This window comes from Lepidochelys kempii, chromosome 4 (genome assembly GCF_965140285.1).
Source record: "Lepidochelys kempii isolate rLepKem1 chromosome 4, rLepKem1.hap1, whole genome shotgun sequence".
NCBI lineage: Eukaryota > Metazoa > Chordata > Testudines > Cheloniidae > Lepidochelys > Lepidochelys kempii.
In genome coordinates, this window is record NC_136383.1 from 59,591,067 (window position 1) to 59,596,813 (window position 5,747).

Here is a 5,747-nt window from a genome sequence, read left to right on the forward strand (position 1 = left end):
CACCCCTTCTCCCTGTCCCCTGACTGCCCCCCGCTGCCCCATCCAACCCCCCCTCCTTCCTGACTGCCCCCCGGGACCCAGGCCCCCATTCAACCCCCCTGTACCCCGCCCTCTGACCGCCCTGACCCCTATCCATACCCCCAACTCCTCTACCCTCTATCCAACCCCCCCGCTCCCTGTCTCCTTACCGCGCTGCCTGGAGTACCGGTGGCTGACAGCACGGCTACACCAGGACAGGCAGCCGTGCCTCGCAGCACAGAGCACTGGGTCAGACCATTGCGCCAGTGGAGCAGTGAGCTGAGGCTGCGGGAGAAGAGGAACAGCAGGGGAGGGGCGTGGGCGAGCCTCCCAGGCCATGAGCTCAGGGGCCGGGCAGGACAGTCCCACGGGCCTTAGTTTGCCCACCTCTGCACCAGACAATTATTCTTGATCACTATCCAAAAGGTAGCTTCAAATTAGCGCAGTGACCTGGAAGTGAGAAGTTCTGCATCAGTAATAGTGATCTATTTAGTTCCCCTCGTGTCAAATTCTGTAGCTATAAACTGAGTCAATATCTCTTCTCTCATCATCACAGTCTAATTCACTTCAGTGAGAAGTTTGTTTATATTCAAAGAAAAAAAGTTGATCCACAAACTACAAATTCCATTTAAATGACAACTGCTATTAAAAAACAGCATGCTTTCAGTTGTCATTCTTTGCAGGGATATCTTGTTTTTAGTGTTCAAAACAGCATTTAAATGATAGACCATCCAGTTACTTTTGTTGCTTCCTCCAAGATACTCACCTAAAATACAATTATAAACCTCAGTTAACGTGTAAAGAATCTACTATACCATAATAAAAGGCAAAAAGCAATCTTTGAACTTGAACTATTTTTGTTTCTCTAAAAGAAAACAATGCTGAATCCACTTTTGTTCATCAATTCAAAACAGTAACTTTTCACAAATTAATCTGTATAAATAAAATGGTTTTCAAGTGAATTGCATACTGTGCTAATTGGATGCTTCAGTAACATGGCAAAACTCTCTATTAGTTAATAAAGCAAAGAAGTAAAAGACCAGTAGTTAGATTCCTACATTTGTTGAAAATATACAGAGATCTCATGTTATATGATAGTATTTTATCCTGGAGAAGAATGTATCTATGAGGCCTGTTTGTTTTGTAACCTCTGGTCCAAAAAACTTTGACTCTAGTTTGTATCAAAGTGAAAACGAAAGCTTAATAAAAATTGCTTATCTTGAAACAAACATGTTTGAACAGCATACAAGATATTGCAACAATGTGAAAGAAAATGTTAATATTCGGAGAATACCTGAATTTTTTGTAGGCTTTGAATTTCAGAAAGGTTAAAAATTTAGTAGTTCCTTCACTCGTACACACAAATGAAAAGTTAGGGCTTCTGGGTTTCAGCTGAAGGCAATAACGCAATCACTGGAATTTTTGTGTACAAATAAACTCTCAGACATCTTTGTTTATTAAAAAGATCTCTAAAAAAATTGTAAGTGGCTAGAATATCAAGACAAAATTGTTCCAGGCCAATTCTTCCCAGAAGTAGGTGGCATTCCTAGCCTATGCTCTGGGTGAAATCCTGGCCTCACTCAAGTCAATGACAAAACTCCTGTTCACTTGAGTGTAGTCAGGATTTCATCCTGTCTACAGAACAATACCACCACCACCACCACATCCCCTTCATTTTATTGGTAACTCAAACCCCAACCAAAAACAAACTGTCACCTAAGCTTTCTCCACAAGCTTGGCTGTTCCTAGGTTCTGGATGGAGACTTCCATATCCCAGGCCCTATGTTTATCTCCTTCAGAGAGGCTTCAATCCTTTGTATGTCCCTGTTGAGGCTAATGGAATCCACCTGTTGTTAACTCCGCATTAGTTCTACTGCACCTTCATGCAGGGTTGAATCACCTGACAGAGGAACCTAGCCTCCTCATCCCTCTGTTACACATGATCAGCAAAAAATATTCATGTTGTACTAAAGGAAATCAGCACATACTAAGTGATGCTACCCATTGTTTTATCTTGCCTTACCTTCACTCACGGACTACATTTGTTTTGTTGTGTTATCATACCAGAAGAACAAACTGAATATGAGAAAATGACTGGAATCATTATTCTGTATTTAAAATTTTATTGGTGATTAAATTCCTGTCACTTAAAAGTTAGGCATAGCAATTTTATTTCTAGAGGAACTGAACCAAAAGAGATTATTAAAGACTCATTTATGTATGCTGTAAACAGGCAAAATACATAATCTTCTGCCCCAGCCTTCATACTGCCATCTAATGACAACTTTCTAGTGCTCTTTAATTTACACTGTATGCTTTACCGTACAGCATAACATTATAAAATCACATCACCCTTACCAATTACAGATTTTTGAAATTATGTTACAATCAGAAACAGTTTCTCTCACTTTTCTGTAATTATGTACAGTAAAAAGCAAAACAAACTTTTGTGGGTAGAAATGGGTATGATTTTACTATATATACACACACAGAGGCAATAATGGATTTTATAAGATACTTGGCAATAATTATCCATGTATCAGATAGAGTCCAGTCCAAAATTACTATAACAAATTGTAGCATGATACTTTCCAGCAACATGGAAGTTAAGCTATGAGCCTTATCCTCTTGTATTGCCCCATTATCTTATGATTTATTTAGATGTACAAGAAAAGTCTAAGATGCTCACTGTACATCTATAGGGAAGATCACCACAATTGTCTATAGCTACTTATTAAACTAACCTTTCAATAGCGGAACATTTAAAAATGAATTAATCTGCATTCTTGGTGTATTATAGATAATTAATTAAAACTAAATCAGGTTTAATGATATTTACATTATTGAAAAAATTAATAGAAAAAATGAAACTGCTGGTAAGAAATTTAACACTCAGGTCAAATGTTAAGAAAGCAAGGAGAGCTGCGTTATACAGTTTCCAGAAAGGAAAACTATAAGGCCAAACAGAAGTGATTACACACCTTTTAATTTGCAAACCAATTCATGTGCGTTAATAGGAATTATGTACATGCACTTCTGAAAAGAGAGTATGACCCTAAATCTTTGGTGCTGCCTCATCATGCTACCGGTGTCCTGCCAACCTGCACATGAGAAGTACAGGTCCTGCAGTGCACTATTCATCCATCTTCACAAAGCAGTATAGCAGTGCAATGACAGAAGCTGCTAAGGGAAGGAAGAAGGAGCTAACCCAGAAGGACAGGCAAGAATCATGAGCTCAAATATCTAATTTTTTCACCTTTTTACTTCAAATGTATGTATCCTGATAAAGGAGACTAAGGTGTTTCAATAGTAATCTAAGATTTTCTTGGGAAAAATTATTTCTCCCTACTCCTTTTCCCTAAAGAGGGCTTTGTTCCCAATCTGAACATTTTGCAACACATGATGCCAAACTTGCAAAAGAGTTTGAGGTCATAATAAATTTACAGAAATACAATACACAAGAATACAACACATTTTCCATATAACTGAGGTTACAATGGCTGACAGCTGTTCTTGAGAGCACCACAACTTCAGTACTCATGAAATAATATTGACTTAAATCGTATGGCACCTACTACCCTGATTGTCAGTAATTTTGACCAGCAGCAACATGCATCTGAATCTTTACTGATTACTTAACTTTTTAAGTCAGGATTCCACTTGAAGTATATTTAAATAATGAAAATAATTTATGTAAAAGTTACCAGTATGTAATGTTTTTACATATTAATACAGTGACATTAATATATTTTACAAGGACCCAAATTATCTGTATAATCAAATGCATGATTTGTTGATGGTATAATGCATTTACCCACCTTACATACCAGCATGAAACGACTGCTCAGGGATTGCTCTTAGGGGAGTTCACATGCACGCTCTTCCCCAAGCTCTGCAAGGAATGTTTACCAGTACCAGCAACAAAACTGACTGCAGTCAAGGTGTGTGCAGAAAGGGGAATGAGGGAAAAAGAGGGCGGGACCTTTTTTTTTTTTTTTTTTTTTTTTAATATTCAGGATGTTGTTAAAAATTGCATTTAAAAAAGAAAGACAAATTTCAAAAGATTAGAGTTAGAAGCATCCCTTTAAAAGTGGGATGTTCATTTATTTTCAAAGCAGCTTTAACCCAAAATTTAATATTGACAGTGTTTCAGATTTTTTTGCTTTTAAACATGTCTTCTTTTGAAGAAGAAATGTGAAAATGGTACTTATCTTTCCCAATTTTTTTCTTTCATACCTTGAAGTACCTTGACATGAAACACAATAAAACTTGATGTATAGCAACTGAACAAAATTACTGCAATTATATGTATAAAACTTCCTACATTGTGGACATAACACTTTAGGTAATAGTCTTAAACCAAAGTGCAACTGTTTTAAGCTGCATGGAGTGTTTTAAAAGGACACTATCCAGTCTATTATTTTTAGATATAGTATTCAGCAAAGGATGTATACAAGACTGTGTTCCTTCTAAAATCTTTTAGAAAGCATTAAATAATGTTCAACTACTCTTACAACGTTAACATACTTACTTGCGTTACAAATTACCCAAAATTTAAAAATTCTCTGAAACAGAGGGCTCCGGGAACTGGCAGTTCTCCCACCGCTAGTTCACAGCTCTGAATATCAAAGCCAAGTTTGCAGCAACTAGAAGTTGTTAATATACAACTAGTGGCCACAGCAAAGTTCTTAATGGACAGGTACATATTCACAATATGTACCATCACCATCACAACTGTCTTTGTTAACAGTATCACCTGGAAAACCAAGGATTGAGGCCAAGGTCAGGGTCAATTGCAAATACTTTTTCCCCTTTGTGAAATTACTTCAGAACAGGACTGAGCTCACTGACAAAATGATATAAATTTACTTGCACTTCCACTGCCCATCACTTGAATGTTCTGTAAACAGATTAAAGATTTGCCTTTCTAGGGGCATCACCTTTCATGAATATTAAGTTATTTTTCAAATATTACAAATGTCTCAATACTGCAGTGGTAAGTATTAAGATTAATTAAGATATGATTCACAGCCTCCAAATCTAATTCAGAAGAGTTTTAGCACCAAAATAACGGTTTAAAAAGTTTTATAAGAGGAATCATGTATGATTCTGATAATTGCTAAAGACAAAATATAATTAAACAAGACAAGTCATTTGGTCCTGAACATCTTGACAATGACACTTTAAAATATAACTATAAAATATTCACTGTAAGGGTCCAAACAGATTTTACTTTCATACCTTACTACCCAAATTTTAGGTACAAGGTAAAAGTTTTTCTAATGGAAAAAAAACTGACTTTAAACTCAGTTTCACCAAATAGTAGAATCTCTGGCAATGCTCAGTGGCTCACATTCATGAAGTAAAGCACATAACTGTCATACAGCTCTGCCTCCTTGATGATTTTATTACTCAGTGACAGAGTAATTTAACCGTAATAAGGGGTAAACAATACTGCTCTAAAAATCTCATTCTCTAAGAAAAATCCTGCAGAATGACCTCTATGTATAAGCTTGTCATTAGTTCTTGGAGCCAAATAAGGGTATTCCAGAAAAACTGGCTCAACAAACTATCTTCAGAGCTCTTGCACACAGTGAATATATAATAAAATAACCACCTGTACGACTATCCTATTCATGAACTATACATGCTCGACAAAGTCAAATAGTTAACAGCTGCAGCTGGTTTCCAGGATTTAAAAAAAAAAAAAAAAAAAAAAGACAAAACCC